This window comes from Panthera onca, chromosome A3, assembly GCF_046562875.1.
Source record: "Panthera onca isolate mPanOnc1 chromosome A3, mPanOnc1 haplotype 2, whole genome shotgun sequence".
Lineage (NCBI taxonomy): Eukaryota > Metazoa > Chordata > Mammalia > Carnivora > Felidae > Panthera > Panthera onca.
The window spans coordinates 112,753,478-112,774,332 of record NC_138341.1 but is presented as its reverse complement, the minus strand read 5'-3'; the positions used below and the strand labels follow the sequence as shown (position 1 = coordinate 112,774,332).

The window sequence follows — 20,855 nt, the reverse complement described above, 5'->3', positions numbered from 1 at the left end:
CCGACAAAATCTTACAATATAAGATGTGGTTAGTAAAATTTCAGATGGAGCCAGAACCCAATCCACAGGTCAAATCTTTTCAAAATACAAACATTTCTTTGTAGTCAGAAATAAAACAAATATGCTTAATATATGTTTGGTTAGATGAGAGGTCCTGGATAGTACAGTAAGCCAAGAAGAACTGTTTTTTAAAATTTTTATTTATTTATTTTTTTTTTAAATTTTTTTTTTTAACATTTATTTATGTTTTTGAGACAGAGAGAGACAGAACATGAACGGGGAGGGGCAGAGAGAGAGAGGGAGACACAGAACCGGAAGCAGGCTCCAGGCTCTGAGCCATCAGCCCAGAGCCTGATGAGGGGCTCGAACTCACAGACCGCGAGATCGTGACCTGAGCTGAAGTCGGCGCTCAACCAACTGAGCCACCCAGGCGCCCTTTAAATTTTTTTTTTAACATTTATTTATTTTTGAGACAGAGAGAGACAGAGCATGAACGGGGGAGGGGCAGAGAGAGAGGGAGACACAGAATCGGAAGCAGGCTCCAGGCTCTGAGCCATCAGCCCAGAGCCTGACGCGGGGCTCAAACTCACGGACCACGAGTTCATGACCTGAGCCGAACGCTCAACTGACTGAGCCACCCAGGTGCCCCCAAGAAGAACTGTTAGATCTGAACAGAAAGACCAAAACCTTTGTTATTCAGACAATATGGCTGAACGTATCAACATAGAAAAGCAAGGTGAGGGGCACCTGGGTGGCTCAGTCGGTTAAGCGTCTTGTCTGACTCTTGGTTTCAACTCAGGTCATGATCCAACAGGTTTGTGAGTTTGAGCCCCCCATCGGGCTCTGCACTGGAGCCTGCCTGGGATTCTCTCCCTTCCTCTCCCTCTGCCCACCCCACTCATGCTGTTTCTGTCTCTCTCAAAATAAATAAACTTAAAAAAAATTTTTTAAGTGATTTTAAAAACCATTGGAAATTTTAAAAGATGTCAGCGTTGTTAATACACAAAATTCAATTTGTATTCCCTTTTTTAATTGATTTTTTTAAGTTTATTTATTTATTTCTAGAGAGAACGAGAATGAGTGGGGTAGGGTCAGAGAGAGAGGGAGACAGAATTCCAGGCAGGCTCTGAGCTGTCAGCACAGAGCCCAGTGCAGGGCTCAAACTCACAAACTGTGAGATCAGGACCTGAGCCGAGATCAAGAGTCGGATACTTAACTGTCAGAGCCACCCAGGTGTCCCAAAATGAATTTTTTAATTATGCAAGACGTGTATGAAGAAAACTATAAAATGTTATTGAAGTTTATCCAAATAAGACTTAAATAAACGAGAAATCCAGTGAGGTCATAGATGAGGTGATTTAGTATTATCAAATGGCAGTTCTGTACAAACGCAATGCAATTCCGATTGAAATCCCAAAAAGTGGTTTCTTGGAATTTAGTGAGCTGGTTCTAAATTTTGTAGAGAGGAACCAAATATAGCGGAGACAGCCTTGTAGAAGGAGAAGGAAGAATGTTTCCCACAAATAAAATAGTTTGGTTTTCTCTTTAGAATTTGGAATATCTGGCTACAGTGAGCCCTAGCAATAATCAGCTGGAAGATGATTGGCGGCTGCCCCTTCAGACAGAATACCTGCTCTCCAGTTCACCCAGCACACTGTCCTTATTTAAGGTACCTGCCTGATCCTTGTAAATATCTGTATGATAGTTGCCTGGGGTGAGCAGTTAGGTTAAGAGGAATGGGAGAGATTATTAAAATTATATAGGTTCTATTTGGTTTTGTAAACCTCCTCCCAGTGGAAAGACTTGAGCCGTCAAGCAGAAAGAATAAACACCAACAGAATGAAGAATAGCCTTTCTTGGAAACCCCCTGTGGACCAAGCTCTTTGACACACAATCTCCTTGAACCCCAACATTAGTCTTCTGAGAGTAGACATTAATATCCCTTTGTTATGGATGAGCAAACTGAGCCTATGAAAACTGAGGTCATTGGCCCCATGTGACAAGGCTGAGATTCAAAGCAGTCAGATTCACACCAGGGTCTCCCTGACTCCACAATCCACCTCTTCTTTCACTAAAGTCACAATGGTCACTGAAACACCCTGAGATGCACACAGATTTGCATAAAGAAAACAAAGCTGACAAAGCGTATTGTTAACCCATCCCCTCAAACACCCAGATTTTATTAATGCTTCCAAAGCACCATTTGAGACAGATGGAGGAATACAAATTCTGTCCAGTGCGAACTTCAGCTGAGAATCTTCATGTCAACCAGATTTTCCGGAGAGTCTGATGCAAATAGTCCTTGATCCACAATGTCAGAAGCAAAGCAGTTTCGAAATATAAGCCACCTACACATGCGGTCGCCTATTACTCTGACACTCGGCCAAGTGTTTTAACCCGGTCTCCAGGCCCCTGCCTCCTGTGATAGGGGTGTCATTACAGCGTGGTTTTGGAAGATTCCATGTGATAGAGCTTAAAGTGTGCTAATGAGCTTAGTACAGTACCGGGCACTGAAGAGCTCAATATATTATAATTGTCATCATGAGTATAATGGGTCTTTTTAAAAAATGCAGCATCATTTAGGAATGTATCAAAAGGACTGATGAATAGAGGTGTACTGTGATAAGGCACAGTAAAAATTCTAATGATGTTAAAATACTCCAAAGGTAAAGGTAAGATGTTCACCGTAAAATTCTTTCAACTTTGTGTTTGAAAATGTCCATAACCCAACGTTGGAAAAACAATGCACTGCCGTAGGCTCTGAAAGGAGGGAGAGCTAAGTTTCGTTTGTTTCTGGTTAAACAGAAGAGGTATAGAAAAGAAAACAAAATAGGCTCGTCTTGGGACCGTGGGCCGTTCGCGATGCTGCCTGAATGAAATCATCGAGGACCGCTTGCGAAAGAGCGAATCCTCGAGAGCGTGGCCCCGGGCTGCCAAGCCTTCGCAAGGGACAGGGACGCGCTCCAAGCGGCGCATCCCGCCCGGGCGCCCAGGAGGTGGGGCCGGAGCGCGCGCTGGCGGAGACGCGGCTCGGCCGTTACCCGAGGGCTCGGGGCCGGCGCTGGCCGCTGCGCGCCGCGGGTAAATACCTTCGGTGGGGCGGGGGAGAGAAGCGTCGAATTTCAAAAAACACACACACACACAGACACACACCAAACCCCCACAGCCCCGGGCGGGCGGGCGCGCGGATGGGCGCCCTTTGGCTGCGGGAGCGAGTGGAGGATGCTGGGAAGGAGGTAAAATGGCCACCGGCGGCGGCGCGGAGGAGGAGAGGAAGCGGGGGCGGCCGCAGCTCCTGCCCCCCGCGCGGCCCGCGGCCCGCGGCGAGGAGGCCGAGGGCGGCCGCGAGAAGATGGGCTGGGCCCAGGTGGTGAAGAACCTGGCCGAGAAGAAGGGCGAGTTCCGCGAGTCGCGGCCGCCGCGGCGGGAGGAGGAAGGCGGCGGCGGCGTGGGCGGCGTGGGCGGCGGGTTAGGCGCCCCCGCGGGCCTGGCGGCGCCGGGCCTCGGTGACTTCCCCCCGGCCGGCCGCGGGGACCCGAAGGGCCGGCGGAGAGACCCGGCCGGCGAGGCGGCGGACCCGCGCAAGAAGAAAGGCGCGGCCGAGGCGGCCCGGAGAAAGAAGGCCGAGGCGGCGGCCATGGCGGGCCCGGCCAGGCCTGGCGCGGCCGAGGACGCAGCCGAGCGGCCCGCTCAGGACGAGCAGGCAGTGGCGACGGGCCCCGCGGCGGGCCCGGGCAAAGGCCGCTTCCTGGTGCGCATCTGTTTCCAGGGAGACGAGGGTGCCTGCCCGACTCGGGACTTCGTGGTGGGCGCGCTCATCCTGCGCTCCATCGGCATGGACCCGAGCGACATCTACGCGGTCATCCAGATCCCGGGCAGTCGCGAGTTCGACGTGAGCTTCCGCTCGGCGGAGAAGCTGGCCCTGTTCCTACGCGTCTACGAGGAGAAGCGCGAGCAGGAGGACTGCTGGGAGAACTTTGTGGTGCTGGGGCGGAGCAAGTCCAGCTTGAAGACGCTCTTCATCCTCTTCCGGAACGAGACGGTGGACGTGGAGGACATCGTGACCTGGCTCAAGCGCCACTGCGATGTCCTGGCCGTGCCCGTGAAAGTGACCGACAGGTTTGGGATCTGGACCGGGGAGTACAAGTGTGAGATCGAGCTGCGCCAGGGGGAGGGCGGGGTCAGGCACCTGCCCGGGGCCTTCTTCCTGGGGGCCGAGAGGGGCTACAGCTGGTACAAGGGGCAGCCCAAGACGTGCTTTAAATGTGGTTCCCGGACCCACATGAGCGGCAGCTGCACGCAGGACAGGTGCTTCAGGTGCGGGGAGGAGGGGCATCTGAGCCCTTACTGCCGGAAGGGCATCGTTTGCAACCTCTGCGGCAAGCGAGGACACGCCTTTGCCCAGTGTCCCAAAGCAGTTCACAATTCCGTGGCAGCTCAGCTAACCGGGGTGGCTGGGCACTGAATACCCGCCTGCCTGCCAGGGGAACCCAGAGCCAGCTTACCCCCTCTTAAGTGCCAAAACTTTTTTTTAAACCATTTTTTATCGTTTTTGAAGGAGATCTTTTTAAACGTACAAGAGACATCTCTCTCTCTGCCTTCTTAAACCGAGTTTACTCCATTTCAGCCTTTTCTGAATTGGTGACTCTGTCATCAGTGACTACCGAGAACTGTCGTGTGCAGATGTGTCGCCTCTTTTTAAGATTTTGTTTTTCGTTTTTGTACCTGGGTTGTATTGGGGGGTTTTTTGTGGTTTTTGTGTGGGGTTTTTTTTTTTTGTACTTTTTACTCCCCACGCCTTGTCCTCTCCCAGGATTTTCACCCATTGGGCTGCCTTGCTCATCTTTATGCCCCGGCCCTAGGTACAGGGCCCACCACGTGGTAGGCACTCCGTCAGTGTTTGTTGAATCCAGAACATTGTTGACTGTGGCTTCTGTCAGGGTGTCTACTTTTTACAGCTCTTCCCCTCCCCCTTTTAATTTGCTGCTTCTCATCTATGTGGTCTGAGAATTTGTGAAACCAGTGTTGTTAGAAGTGTATGTAATCTGAGTCAATAAGCTCTGAATGGTGGCCAAGGGCCTCTCTTATGGCATTAAAATGCATGGACTTTGGGACAGCTGTTCAGTGGCTCAGAAGCCATTTTTCACAGAATCATGGAATTTAGAATTTTCTTGCTGGAAAGGACCTAAAAATTGGTTTAGGCCAATCCCCTGGATTTCCAACAGGTGCAACAGGCCCAGAGAGGGTCAGTGACTGGGTCAAAATCACATAGCTGTCTGGTTCCAGAGCTAGCCTAGAGTAGAGTTCCCTGACCCCAAGCCCGGTGCTCATTCCACTACCTCTCACACTTCACAACATTTTCCTCAACACTTGAGGGCCCAGAAAGTCTGATCTCTCCAGAATGATGAGCCCAGAGGAATGCTAAGAAATCATCCGGGGGAGAAAGACATTTAGCAGGGGCTTCTGAATACTTGGGAGATCAGGAAGGGACAAAGGAACATAATCCAGGGTGCACTTACTGCTCCCTGGGGTACTGTATCTGGATTGAAGTGCCAAGTCCTTTGGGACCTCACCCTCCACCACTCATTGCCACTGCTTAGAAATGGGGGTGCTCCTCAGTAAGGAAACCTACCGGAGGTTTACATTTGCACCTTAGCCTCAATAGCTAGAAACCCCAGAGAAGCATCTGACTGGAGCTCATCTATAGCTTCCTCACTCACAGGAGAAAGGTGATTTTAACCTGTAATCGTAAGTGAGCTGTTAACTCTAAAATGTACTTGCAAAACAGACCACTTGCAAGAGGGCATTGGGTCAACTAAGTGTTATCAAGTTAAAGTAGAAAAGACAGTACACTGCTTTTCTTTTAGTTTTTGTTTTTCCTTCGCTTTATGTTTTGCTATTTCCTTGTGGCTTAGAATGTAAAATCGATTGTTAAAAGTTTTGTTCTGAATAAATATTTATCTTTTGTATTGCTAACACTGTTGCCCTATTTCCTTTCAGAGTGGAAGATGCTAGGGCACACAGACTCTAGTTTAATCCATGCTTCTTACCCATCATTTGTTTACCCTGCAAATGCATTTCCAACCCCTGTAGGCAACACGTAGCACCTACTATGTTGTGCCAGACCCTTTGGCATTGTCTCCTAAACCTTATGTATGCGTTACACTCACTTGGCACATGGCAAAAACTCAAGTTCTAAGTCCTAACTTTGCTCCAAGGAATCAAAATCACTGGTGTGAATGAAAACATTTTTAGCAAGCACCCCCGCCCCCAACAATTCTGATTGGCAGCCAGGCTTGAGACTATAGTTCTGAATGGTATTAAAGTGAGAGAGAGGGATTCTGCCCTCAGATTACAATGGGGAAGTGCCACAAATAGGATGCAAAGTATTCATAGGTTTCTAAAAAACGCCATCTCTTCCAGGTATTAGGGAGTAAGAAAGAGTCTGGGAAACTTCCCAGAGAGCTGACTCACTCCTCCAAGCCAGCCCTGAAGACCCCAGACACAACTGACAAGGATTTTCAGCTCAGAGATGTTGAAATGATCCAATCCTAAGAATTAAAATTCTCAGTGTACTGATTCTCTAACTCAGTGATTTCAGGATATTTCCAGAGCTGATCAGGTGTGGTTGAGGCCTGGGTGGCTCTTGAGAGCCCCGCCTTGCCAAGCCAGTATAGCCCCTCCTTCCTGTCTCCCAAAGCAAACAGACTTTTCCCTCCTCGATCCCTCCCTCCAGTCCTGTCCCTCCCCCATCAGCTCTCCCTTCTCTGCCTTGGGTTTCCCTCCATCACAGGGCTGAAGGCGGAGAGAAAGCCTGCATTCATCATATCCGCCCTCCCTCCAAGCAGGCACCGTGCCAAGGAGCCTCCTTGGAAGGAATCTTCCCTCTCTCTGCCTTCCCTCCCCCTCCAACTCTCCTGGAGGGAGCAGAGGAAGAAACTATTTCCCTGCCCATCCCCCACAGGATCTACTCCAGGGCCTCCTGCCTGGCGGTCTGGGGACTCAGCCATGGGCTGGAGCGGAACAAACCTCCCCCAGCTTCCTCCTGATCTAGCTACCTCCGAATTACAATCCCTCACTGTTCATGGGCTCCTAGAGAGTGTGCAGAGATCCCCAAGCTGAGGCTGGCTGATTAGCTGACATTTCTTTTATTCAGCTTTCAACAGATACTGAGGGCCATTAGAGCCAAGCCCTTCTGCGGGTAGTTTGCACACACCCGGGAATGAGAGGGTTACTTGCAGAAGGAGATACAGATAAGGGATGAGCAGTTTTTTTAATAATTTTTTTAATACTCTGAAAAAAAGTATATAGAAAGCATATAAAATTGTCTGAAGTACAGGTCTCCTGGAAGAGATGATGATGTCATGACTGACACCCACAAGATGAATAAGTCAGGTGGAGAGGGAAGAGAGATCCAAGCAACAGGAACAGCCTGTGCAAAGGCCCGGAGGCCAGAGTACACAGGCTGCTCAGGCTGGCTACAGAGTCACAGAAAGATGTGGTTGGGAAAAGGCCAAGAGGAGGTGACCCAGGGCTTGTCAGTGTTACTTAAGAGGCTTTATTTTGTCCTGACCCCCTCCAGTCTGGCCGCCTCCATTCCATTCACTTATTTCGCATATATATTAAGCACCAACTCTTTCTAGGAAATGGCATACAGCAACATAGTCAAGTTCCCTGGGGCTCAAATTCTAGAACCACACAAAGACATAATTACAAAGTGTGATAAAAAGCACTGCAAGAAACATACAGAGATGGGTCTGATCTTAGGGGTCAGGGTCAGGGATAACGTCCCCAAAAAACGTTTGAATTGAGATCAAAAAAATACAGAAGGAGTTGAGAGACGGCATGGGGGTTAACCAGTGACAAGGGCAGCCTAGGCAGCAGAGATAACAAGTTTAATAACCCTATGGTGAGAGGAGGCATGACTAAAACCAAATGAAGCCCAGTGTATCAGTCCAGGTTTAGAAAACCACTTTGGGGCACCTGGGTGGCCCAGTCTGTTAAGCCTCCAACTTTGGCTCAGGTCATGATCTCACGGTTTGTGAGTTCAAGCCCTGCGTGAACTGCGCCTGCTCCCATTGTTAAGGCAGAGCCTGCTTCGGATCCTCTCTCTCCCTCTTTCTCTGCCCCTCCCCTGCCTCTCAAAAATAAATATTAAAAAAAGAAAGAGAGAAAGAAACAGAAACCACTCTAGGTATCGAAGAAGGTAATGGGACCTAGGGTGGGTATTAGGAATGACTCCTAGAACACTACTGAACTGATTTACCAGAGGAGCTGCTGCCTCTCACAGAAAAGAGCCAGGAGCCATCACTGGAAGGGTTGAGTTTGAGGACATACTACTGAAGCTACCGTCCAAGGACAGGCTGCTGGGATCGGAAAACTACTGCCAATTCCACTGCCAGGACAGTAAAATGAGGTTTTGAAGTCAGAGACATGACACTGGTGTCTCCACAACCTTACTTATGAGCAGAAACAGCCAAAACTATTTGACTTCTGCCTTACTTCCTTCCACCTTCAAACCTCATGCAAGTATATCTAATTCCTGCAGCTCTAGCTGCAAGGGAGTCAGAAAGTTTTAGCTTTACAGCATGCATAGCACAGTAAGGCACATAAACAGTGGGAATGAGGGCACTTAACTGGCTCAGTCGGTAGAGCATCGGACTCTTCTTGATCTTGGGGTCGTGAGTTCAAGCCCCACATGGGGGATAGAGTTTACTTAATAAAAAACAAAAACAAACAGTGGGAATAGATACTGTCTGACATCTAACCCTATCCAGAACAGCCAGTGTGGCCAGTGCAGAGGTAGGAGGGAGATGATGGTACAAAATAAGGATACAGACCCTGGGGTCTGGTCAGCCATGTTTAGAATTTGAGTGTAAGAATCTATTGAGGAGCCACTGAAAGATCTTTGAGCAAGGAAGTGACACGATCAGGGTTGTATCTTTTTTTTTTTTTTTTTTAATGTTTATTATTTATTTTAGAGAGAGAGAGAGACAGAGTGGGAGAGGGAGAAAGGCAGAGAGAGAGAGAGGGAGACACAGAATCCAAAGCAGGCTCCAGGCTCCCAGCTGTCAGCACAGAGCCCGATGCGGGGCTCGAACCCACAAACTGTGAGATCATGACCCGAGCCTAAGTTGGATGCTTAACCGACTGAGCCACCCAGGCGCCTCATGGTTGTATTTTTAAAAGATCATTCATGGGTCGCCTGGGTGGCTCAGTCGGCTGAGTGTCCAACTCTTGATTTCGGCTCAGGTCATGGTCCCAGGGTCGTGGGATAGAACCCTTCGTCAGCCTCCGTGCTGAGCATGGAGCTTGCTTGAGATTCTCTCTCTCTCTCTGTCTGTCTCTCTCTCTCTTTCTCTGTGTGTGCCCCAACCCCACTCATGCTTTCACTAGTTCTCTAAAATAAATAAAAGGAAAAAAAAATTTTAAATAAAAGATCATTGTGGATACTTTGTAGAGAATGAGTCAGTGGGGAGCACAAGTAGAAAAAAGGCCAGTTTCCCCAGGTGAGCGACGAGGGTACCTTGGACCTGGATGATGAAGACAGAATAAGCAAAGTAGGCAGGGAGGGGCACCTGGGCGGCTCAGTTGGTTAAGTGTCCGACTTCCGCTCAGGTCATGATCTCGCGGTCCGTGAGTTCAAGCCCCGCGTTGGCCTCTGTGCTGACAGGTCAGAGCCTGGAGCCTGTTTTGGATTCTGTGTCTCCTTCTCTGTCTCTGCCCCTCCCCAGCTCGTGCTCTGCCTCTCTCTCTCTCTCAAAAATAAATAAACATGAAAAAAAAATTTTTTTAAGACAAGTAGGCAGGGTAAACATATTTAGGAGTTTAAAGCAGCAAGACTTAGACATGGGCTGGGGGAGGTGTAAGTGCCAAAGAGGACTCCCAGGTTTCCAGCTGTGGGACATAGAGGATGTCTGAGAGAAGGTGTGGAACAGGTGGCTCAATATACAAGGTCTTAAATTCTAACGAGAGTTCTGGGCTGGAGAAATAAACAGGAGTCCTATAGCAATGGTCTTCAAACTCTTTAACCACATCCCATAATAAGATATGCATTTTATATCGTGGCCACAAGACATATGCATATATGTACTTACCTATAAAGAAACCAGTTTATATGTATATAAGGAGGGGCGCCTGGGTGGCTCAGTCGGTTAAGCGGCTGACTTCAGCTCAGGTCACGATCTCGCGGTCCGTGAGTTCGAGCCCCGCGTCGGGCTCTGGGCTGATGGCTCGGAGCCTGGAGCCTGCTTCTGATTCTGTGTCTCCCTCTCTCTCTCTGCCCCTCCCCTGTTCATGCTCTGTCTCTCTGTCTCAAAAATAAATAAAAACGTTAAAAAAAAAAGAATTTATGTATATAAGGAAATAATATTAACCCTGTGGATGGGGTGCCCTGACATTTTCTTCGTTCTTTTATAAATGCTTACATGACCCGTTAAACTGATTTTACAGTCTCCTAACGGGTCAGGAGAAAAAGCATAAGGAAGAAAGATTACAGCAACTTGGAGCATACCTTAAGCAGCTCTGACATGCGAGTTTTACCTGGTGGAAAAGGAAATCGTGACACGCTAATGAAGGACAGCCAGAAAAGGAGAAGAGAAACCAGGGTGTAGAGACATAAAAACCAAAGGAGGAAAGTTACAGTGAGAGGGGTTAACACCCAAACTGAGTGCCGCAAGAGACCAAGTAAAATTGGCTTTGAGAAATGTCAAGCAAAGTCAGGTCTGAAGAGTGCCCACTGGCCTGAGTAATGTCAAGGTCATTGATAAGGGCCTTATAGAGGCAGAGTGATGGGAGGAGGCAGACCAAGGAACAAATCATCTTCCTAAATGCCAATCCAGTGCTCTGGCACGCCCTCTGGGGCTCCCTATTGCTCCAGGGACTCAGCCAACCATCTACCTCCTTTTGCAAGAGGCTCCTGGGCTCTGTTGGGACCTCATTCACAGCCAGGGTGCCCATCATATCTGTTCATGTCAGCTCCAGGTATGGCCAACAAAGAGTAAGCAGAAGGAGTTCAGTATGGTGGAGGGTGGGGGGGATACAAGAGGAAGCTACGGGTGAGCAGGGCTCAGATCATCCCGAGTTTAAGGTGGAGTTTCATGAGAGTGTACCAGACATGTTCAATGCCAGTGTATCCATACAGTGCCCCTTACTGGCTTATCAACATGACCGGGAATATTTGGGGGAGGACATGTTTCATGAAAGTAAACACAGATACAATTTGGAGGAGGATGGGGGGGGGGCGGGGCCGGTGGCTCAGTCGGTTAAGCGTCCGACCTCGGCTCAGGTCATGATCTCTCGGTCTGTGCGACGGAGTCTGTGCTGACAGCTCAGAGCCTGCTTCGGATTCTGCGTCTCCCTCTCTCTCTGCCCCTCCCCTGCTCATGCTCTGTCTCTCTCTCTCTCAAAAACAATAAACATTGGGGAAAAAAATTTTAATTTACATAATCTGTAACACAGCATTCATTTATAGGAAATGAATCTATAGCTAAACTTGGACATGTGTAAACAATACCCGTGTACCAGGATGTTCACTGAAGAATTACTTAGGGTACTAAGGACTGGAACGAAACTGATTGCCTATCAATAGGGAACTAGTCAGATAGACTATGGCACATTTAAATAGTGGACCACTACGCAGCTGTTTAACAGAATAGTTCTTTGTGCATTAATACAGAATGCTCTCTGAGACATATTTTATTTTTTTTTTTTAATTTTTTTTTTTTCAACGTTTTTTATTTATTTTTGGGACAGAGAGAGACAGAGCATGAACGGGGGAGGGGCAGAGAGAGAGGGAGACACAGAATCGGAAACAGGCTCCAGGCTCCGAGCCATCAGCCCAGAGCCTGACGCGGGGCTCGAACTCACGGACCGCGAGATCGTGACCTGGCTGAAGTCGGACGCTTAACCGACTGCGCCACCCAGGCGCCCCTGAGACATATTTTAAAGTGAACAAAGCAAGATACAGTATGCTACTATTTCAAATTTCTGATTTTTGTCAGCTTTGAGTTATAGCTGACAATCAAACTGTAAGATTTAAGTGCACGATGGTAATGATCTGATAGACCTATATTTAAATTAAGAGAATTAATATGTGCAAATGCTTATTTATATGTAGAACAACTCTGGAAGGATATTAGTGACATTGGTAACTGTTGTGCTTTCGGAGAAGAACGGGATATTTGGAGCGTGAGGTGAAAGGAAAACTAATTTTATGCAGTATGTCCCTGGAGGCTTTGTTTTGTTTTGTTTTAATGATTTCACGTGTTGTCTGCGGCAAAAACAACAACAACAACAACAACAATAAATGCAAAATACAACACAAGACTTCAAAGAAATTCCTGTAGATTCTACAGAGCCTGAAGTTCACCTCCTTTATCTTTAAAAATAAGAAATTTTGATGGGAAAGTTTAAGACTCTCAAGCAGCCAACTCACTAGTCTCTCTGCTTCCTAACACACTCTCCTTCAATCCTGGACAACAGTCCCCAGAATGAAATCTGATCACATTACTCCCCAGTTTAAAGACCTTCAAAGACTTTGTGTCCTCTCCCTGGGGCCCACCAGGCCCTGCTAGAGTCCTGCCTCTTCTGGGCCTCACCCCCCACCCCCCACCCTGGCTAGGCTCCTGCTAGTCATTCCAGGAATTCACCCTCCCAGACTCGACCCATGTTAACCCTTACCTTTCCTAGTGTTCAGCTCTAATGCCACTTTCTAACTGCAGCCTTCCCTAACCTTCTAGACCAGACCCTCTAACACTCCCTCCTCCCAGCAGCTCCCACAAGTACAATGATATGTTTATTTATGCCATGGTTTGATTAATATCTGCCTCTATCTCTCAATTTTGAGCTCCCAGAGGGCAGGAATCATGACTTTTTTGCTCTTGGTTGTAGCCCAGCATTTAACACTGGGTCTGGCACACAGGAAAAGCTCAATAAATATTTATTGCATGAATGATCTAGAAATTACTTGGCTAAGGTTACAGATCAAGACATTGTGTCTACTTGTCCTTTAATGGTACTCGAGGTATCCCTTAGCACACCTGCACGGACTGTCTCCTGAAAAAGGGCTTACTCTTTCATCTTTTTCTTTTCTTTTCTTTCTTTCTTTTTTTTTTAGAATTACGGAGGTGGTTGGGGGAATGGGTGAAATAAATGAAGGGGATTAAGAGTACACTTATCGGGGCGCCTGGGTGGCGCAGTCGGTTAAGCGTCCGACTTCAGCCAGGTCACGATCTCGCGGTCCGTGAGTTCGAGCCCCGCGTCAGGCTCTGGGCTGATGGCTCGGAGCCTGGAGCCTGTTTCCGATTCTGTGTCTCCCTCTCTCTCTCTGCCCCCCCCCCCCCCCCCCGTTCATGCTCTGTCTCTCTCTGTCCCAAAAATAAATAAAAAAAAGAAAAAAAGAGTACACTTATCTATTTTTTAATGTTTATTTATTTATTTTTGAGAGAGAGAGAGAGAGAGAGAATCCCAAGCAGGCTCTGTACTATCAGCATAGAGCCCGAGGCGGGACTCAAACTGACAAATCAAATCCTGAGATCAGGACCAGAGTCGCAATCAAGAGCTGGTCGCGCCACAGGACTGAGCTACCCAGGGACCCCAGGGCTTATTCTTTCATCTTTTTTTTTTTTTTTTTTTAACATTTATTTATTTTTGAGACAGAGAGAGGCAGAGAATGAATGGGGGAGGGTCAGAGAGAGGGAGACACAGAATCTGAAACAGGCTCCAGGCTCTGAGCTGTCAGCACAGAGCCCGACGCAGGGCTCGAACTCACGGACCGCGAGATCATGACCTGAGCGAAAGTCAGCTGCTCAACCGACTGAGCCACCCAGGCGCTCCTATTCTTTCATCTTTAAAAAGCTAATTCACTCCTTCAGTCTTCACCTTGGATAAGGGTTTCCTTCAGCCTGAGAGGTCTGGCCCCTCCTCCCCTATTTCTCTGAGGGCATATCACTGACACCGCCTGCCAGTCCCCTGGCACAGTGAGGACCCGGGAGAGCACGCAGTTAGTTCCTGGATTCCAAGTGCCCGGCTTCAACACTCCCTTACCACTGGCAAGAATAGCCATTGCCCTGAGGCCTGATTGCTCCTCCCCAGGAGGTGGGGGTGAGGATTCCTGGGCACAAGAGGACCTGCCCACCAGAGTCTGTGCCCTCCCTTTCTAGAACATTTCCCAAGACCCCAGAATTCCCTTCCAAAATATCCCTGAGCTCATTTACAGAGCCTTCACGGGTCTCACCCGTGGGGGTCTCATCCCTGGGTCCTGCTCAGCTGAGGGCAAACTACACTGCCTAATGCACACCTTATAGACCGGAGGCTTAGTTCTTAAAGTAGCTGTTTGTAAGAGGCAGCTCGGACGTGGGGGCTGGGTTGTCCACTCATGCATGCTGGGTCCCTCCCTGGTGGGATGGGAGGCAGGGGAGGTAGCTGGACAAGGGCAGGATGCAGGATCCAGTTGCTCCTTGGGCCAACACATTCCGGCACAGAATTCCAAAGGTCCTGGAATTCTTTTTCTTTTTTTTAAGGTTAAAAAACATTTTTTTAATGTTTATTTTTAGAGGAGAGAGAGACAGACTGTGAGTGGGGAAGGGGCAGAGAGGGAGCGGGAGACACAGAATCCAAAGCGGGCTCTAGACTCTGAGCTGTCAGTGCACAGCCAGACGTGGGGCTTGAACCCACAAGCCATGAGATCATGACCTGAGCCAAAGTCAGATGCTTAACGGACTGAGCCACCTAGGCACCCCTGGTTTTTTTTTTTTAAGTTTATATATTTGAGAGAGACAGAGACCACATGAGCAGGGGAGGGGCAGAGAGAGAGGGAGAGACAGAGAGGGAGGGATAGAGGGAGAGAGGGGGAGAGAGAGAGAGAGAGAGAGAGAGAGAGAGAGAGAGAGAATCTCAAGCAGGCTCCGCACCATCAGGTCAGAGCCCAACTCGGGGCTCGAACTCACAAAACCCTGAGATCATGCATGACCTTAGCAGAAACCGAGAGTCTGATGCTTAGCCGACTGAGCCACCCAGGTGCCTTCAGTCCTGTAATTCTAATTCGAACCTGGCCTTCCAGGTTTTTCTGAAAGTATATTCATCAAGAAGGAGAATTAAACATATTTCATTCAGCACATTATACTGATGTATAACTTCTAACTAGAGACATACAGACCTCCAATTGCACTCTCGTCCTGGGCCTCACAATTGCCCCTGTTTGGTTTTGTCATTTCTTAGCTCAGACAAGCCACATAACCTCTCTGGGCCTGTTTCCCTACCAGAAAAATGGGTTTAATGATAACTGTCTCATCAGGGCTGGTGAGAAAATGAAATGAAACAATTCATGCAAAGGATCTGGCAGAATGCCAGACCCTCAGCAAACAGTAGCCACCATCCTTGTTTTTTGTTATTGTTGTTGTTTGTTTGTTTTCATTTTTCTTCCTTTTTTGCCCGCTGGCTATCATCTCCGGTGATTTTTCTGTATGACATCCAAACTGGTCTCTTTTGTAGGATTTCCACACTGCTCCTCCCGCCTCCCTCCTTACCCAACAATGACAACCGCCCTGTTCTCTCCACTTAGATCCCACCCCTCTTCAATTGTGAAAACAGCTACTGGTGATTGCACATTTATTATGTTTCAGGCATTGTTTTAAGAACTTGACATGCATTATCTTAACGCAGTTCTGACACCAACTCAATGAAGTATTATTACTCCCCCAACACAAAGACGCCGGGATCCGGAGAGTTTGAAGCACTGGCAGCTGGCAAGTGACAGAGCTCGCGGGAATGTGAACCCAGGGCGTCTTACTGCAGAGTCAGGTCTTCCAAATATCCAGAGCCAGGAGCCTGTAAGCCGCCCCCTCCCTCCGCCAGCGCCCCGGCGACCCCACTCTCCTTCAAGCCCCCGTTCCTAAGGCCATCATTCCCCCTCAGTTCTCGGGGTCTGACTGTGGAATTTCAGCCCAGTAGGGCGGGCACTTTGTCTCACGCCACGTTGCCCACATCATGGATCCTCCTCCCTCCGTCTCCCCTTTCTCTTCTTTCCTCCCTTCCTTTTCTTTCTCCCTCCCATTAAGTATTGAGGCCCTACTCTGTGCCGGGCTTTGTGCTCGTTCACATGCAAGATATTACCAATGGAAAAATCAGGGAGGGACCGTATTATATATCATTTTCCGCTTTCTTCTTTATGGCTGTTTGGCAGATTTCCCCCCCTTCCCCCCCAGTGAACACGCAGGCCAGGTTCCTCGAACCCAGTTCAAATGTTGCTTTGCAAGGTAGCTTTGGTCGGAGGAAGGCTCTGGCCCCTTAACTCCCATCCCCCACGCCTTCCTCTCCGGCCCTCAAATCCAGGCCGCCCTGCCCCCTCCGGAAGGGGGAGTTGGGGGTGAACGCCGAAATCTGAGTGGCTCTTTCAAGCCTCCGTTGCTGTAGAAACCGGCTGCACAGGCCTTGGCGGTCCATTACACCATCCTCCAGCGACGCAGCCAATGGGTTCCGAGCTCCATCCCAGGCGCCCCTGCCCCACAGCTGCCGGGCAGCCCACCAATGGGCAGGCCCCTTGGCTTAGAGTCCTGCCCTCGGCCCAGGCACACCACCAATGGGCTTCGACCCCGCTCTCCTTTTAGCTTCAATGTAGCAACAAGACTCTCGATTTAAAAAAAAAAAAAAAAAAAAAAGGGAATTCTCTAAATTAGAAGAAACTAGTAGTAACGCCTTTTGTCAGTTGCAGCCTGAATGATCTTTGGCTGGTATTTTATTTAAGGAGAACAAAATTGTTCCAATTACACAACAATGTAAGTCGTTCTGTACTAAACAATTTTAGGCAAGCAAAATGCAAGCATTGGGGTTGATATCTGCTCTATGTGGATTTCTTTCATTACAGGTATTTTCATCGAAGTTAAAATGATCAAGGAACCAGTCGTCTTTCCTTGTTTGTATTACAACTACATACAAATTAACGACGCTGCGTTTTTTTTTTTGATGCTGAGTTCACAAGACATTGACCTAAGTAATTGGTAGCCAACTTTTATTGATCAATTTAACTCCTGGATTCAAAACATATTAAAACTGTAGGATAAATGAATATTTATTTTAATCCATTGAGGAAATTCCATTTTCAAGGTAGGCAGTGTAATGGCTTTGACACTCTAAAGTGTAAATAAACTAAATAAAGCCTTGTGCCGTGTTTTTAAAAATAAACCTTATGTTTTAGAACACTTTTACATTTATAGAAAAATTGCGAAGATAATACAAAATTCTTTATCCCCCACCCACCCTCCCTCCTCTATTATTAACATATTATATTAACATGATAGGTTTGTTAAATAATGATACACTGTTAGTAGCTAAAGTTCATAGTTTATTCAAATTTCCTTAGTTTTTACCTGATGTCTTTTTTTTTTTAATTTTTTTTTTTAACGTTTATTTATTTTTGAGACAGAGAGAGACAGAGCGTGAACGGGGGAGGGTCAGAGAGAGGGAGACCCAGAATCTGAAACAGGCTCCAGGCTCTGAGCCGTCAGCACAGAGCCTGACGCGGGGCTGGAACTCATGGACTGCGAGATCATGACCTGAGCCGAAGTCGGCTGCTTAACCGACTGAGCCACCCAGGCACCCCCCCTGATGTCTTTTTTCTATGCCAGGATCCCATCCAGGATGCCACTTAGCATTTATCTCATGACCCCTTAGGTTCCTCTGGGCTGTGGCAGTTTCTCAGACATCAACATGACTTATCACTGTTGGTGTTGACCTCGAACACCTGGATGAAGAGGAATTTGTCAGATTTCTCCACTGGAAAGTTACTTTCACCCTTTTTCATACTGTCCTCTTTGGAATGAAGTGACTATGCTCAGGCCACACGTAAGGGTGGGATTTTTGTTCCACCCCTTTAAGAGTGGAGTATTTTGTGGTGCCTGGGTGGCTCAGTGGTTTAAGTGCCTGACTTGGGCTCAGGTCATGATCTCACCATTCATGAGTTTGAGTCCCCCATTGAGCTCTCTGCTGTCGGTGCACTGCTTGCTTCTTCTGTCCCTCCCTCTGCATCTCCCCTGCATCTGGGGCTCTCTCTGTCAAATATAAACAAACATAAAAAAAGAGTAGAGTATATACATAGTTATTTGGAGTTTTTCTGCACTCAAGATTTGTCCTTTCTATTGATTTATTCAGTTATTTATTTATACCAGTATGGACTCATAGATATTTATTTCATACATTAGGCTATAATCCAATACTACTTAATTTTGTTGCTCAAATTGTTCCAGCTTTGGCCTTTGGGGGCTCTTTTAGTTAACTCCTGTGTCCCTTTGACATATCCCACGTCTTTGTGTGTCTTTCCTTCATACTGTTGTTGTTTTGGGGCACTTATCTTCGCCCCAGGCTTATCTTGCATATTTCCTGCCCCAGTCCTAGAATCAGCTGTTTCTCAAAAGGCCCGATTCCTCCCATTGGAGAATGATATTAGAAACCAAGACTGGGACGCTAAGGGTGCTCATTGCTACTGAAGTGTCATTTCTTTGAAGCCTTTTCAACTAACAGAACAAAGAAGTATATGTGTATATGCTAACTTGTGTGTGTACACACATCTATAAATATTTCTGCATGTAACCATCTGTATCTGTAGTAAGCTAAACATGAGTTCCTATTTCTATTTCCAATTCTAATCCGTTACCACGAGTCATTATAGCCTTCTCTCCTTGTCTACCTGTACATTCCCACTCCACCAATGAGAGACCTGGCTCCCACTCTCCACCATCCATTTACCTAATTGTTCATTTCCAGTATACATATACAGCAGTATCAGCATTGTCAACCCATAGCCCTGTGGGAAACTTTATCAACTAGAGGACAGTACTTCGTTACTCTTTAGTTTTACAGGATCCACTCATTTCTAAAATTACTTAAGTCGGCACCCTTTCCCCACCCTCTTCAGTGGGGTTGCTTCATACATTACTTTTTTTTTTTAATTTTTTTTTTAACGTTTATTTATTTTTGAGACAGAGAGAGACAGAGCATGAACGGGGGAGGGGCAGAGAGAGAGGGAGACACAGAATCGGAAGCAGGCTCCAGGCTCTGAGCCGTCAGCCCAGAGCCCGACGCGGGGCTCGAACTCAGGGACCGCGAGATCGTGACCTGAGCTGAAGTCGGACGCTTAACCGACTGAGCCACCCAGGCGCCCCGCTTCATACATTTCTAATACAATTCAACTATTTTGTCGAATTCTTCATTCCATCTTGAGATTCTCCAGATGTTTAAAATGATTTTTTAATATTCTCATGCATTAGGATTTAAGTCTTCTGTGCTTCACCTAGTCAACCTTCTCTCCCTCAAACCCCGACAACCATAGATCTTTTTACTATCTTTATAGTTTTGCCTTTTGTATCTTTTTGTTGCTTTTGTTATAGCTACCATTTACTGAGCCTTTTATCACGTCCCATGTCCTAACCTATTATACTCTCCCATTTTGCAGATGAGAAAATCGAAACAAAGGAGTTGAAATAACATCCCAAAGATTAATAATATTGAACAAATTTTCATTTCAAACCCTGGACACTTTGATTGTTTAAAACCCCAGTATCTGCTTGCTTGACTTCTAACTCATCGAAGGGGAGTCCCCTACATTTAGCCAATGAGATGAGGATAACCTGCTTCCCAGTTTACCCAGTTTATTTCTGTTGTTCCAGCATAATTATTAACAGTGTCCCTTTCATCATAAATAATATGGTCACCCCCAAAAGAAAAAGTCTGATGAATTTCAGAGTCAGGTTGTGGGGGTAAAGATTATACTCCAGGAGATGTGGGGATTTACCAGTGGTGTGTGATTTCAGAGTCACTAGGTGGGACCCACTACCCAGATAAAATCCCCTCCCCGTTCAGTCACCTTCCCTTCCTTCTCCAATATGATTATTCCCCATTCCATCAGTCATGCTGGTGCTGTTAAAATGACTCTCCCGCTGTCCTCTTCTCTCCGTAAACCCCAATTCTGGTCTCTCCTTTCTGCCTTGTGTTTTTCTGAATCTCACACTACATCTCATGGATTGACCATCCAGTATTCCAGCAGGATTTTTAAAACTTGGGAATTTCACAGACAAGTTTAAAAAAACAAAAACAAAACAAAACCTAAACAAAACAAAACAAAACCAAACTCAAAACACACATTTTAAAATTGGGGGATAGGCAAAAGATGGCCCACTTTTAATTTTGCTCAAATGGGAAAAACTGGGTCCCCTGGGTGGCTCAGTTGGTTAAGTGTCCAACTCTTGATTTCAGCTCAAGTCATGAGGTCACCGTTCCTGAGATCAAACCCCGCATCGGGCTCTCCGCTGTCAGCGCAGAGCTGGCTTTGGGCCCTCTGTCTCCCTCTCTCAGCCCCTCCCCCCCTCACGCTCTCGCTCAAAAATAAACATTTAAAATAATAAAATAAATAAAATAAAATGAGAAAAACCTCCACCTTTTATATTAGTCTTATCTATTGGAAATATAATACAAGCCTTAAGTGTAATTTAAAATTTTCCAAGGGCGCCCGGGTGGCTCAGTTGGCTAAGCAACCAACTTTAGCTCAGGTCATGATCTCACAGTTTGTGGGTTCGAGCCCCACATCAGGCTCTGTGCTGACAGCTCACAGCCTGGAGCCTGCCTTAGATTCTGTGTCTCCCTCTCTCTCTGCCCCTCCCCTGCTTGCGCTCTGTCTCTCTATCTCTCTCAAAAATAAATAAACATTATTTTTTTAATTTTCCAGAAGCCACATTTAAAAAGGTTAAAAAAAGTGGGTGCCTGGGTGGCTCAGTGGGTTGAGCGTCAGACTCTTGATTTTGACTCTGGTTATGATCTCACAGTCATGATACTGAGCCCCTGACCTTGGGTGTGGAACCTGCTTA

The 20,855-nt window shown here is 47.2% G+C and overlaps 1 long non-coding RNA gene across 1 annotated transcript; it reads left to right on the top strand.

The window, feature by feature from the left end:
• Positions 1-1,398: 1,398 nt before the first annotated feature.
• LOC132666678 (uncharacterized) lies at positions 1,399-17,244 on the top strand. Its single transcript, XR_009604785.3, has 3 exons — positions 1,399-1,669; positions 15,710-15,830; positions 16,865-17,244. It is a non-coding gene; the product is annotated as an uncharacterized LOC132666678 (long non-coding RNA).
• The last annotated feature ends 3,611 nt before the right edge of the window (positions 17,245-20,855 follow it).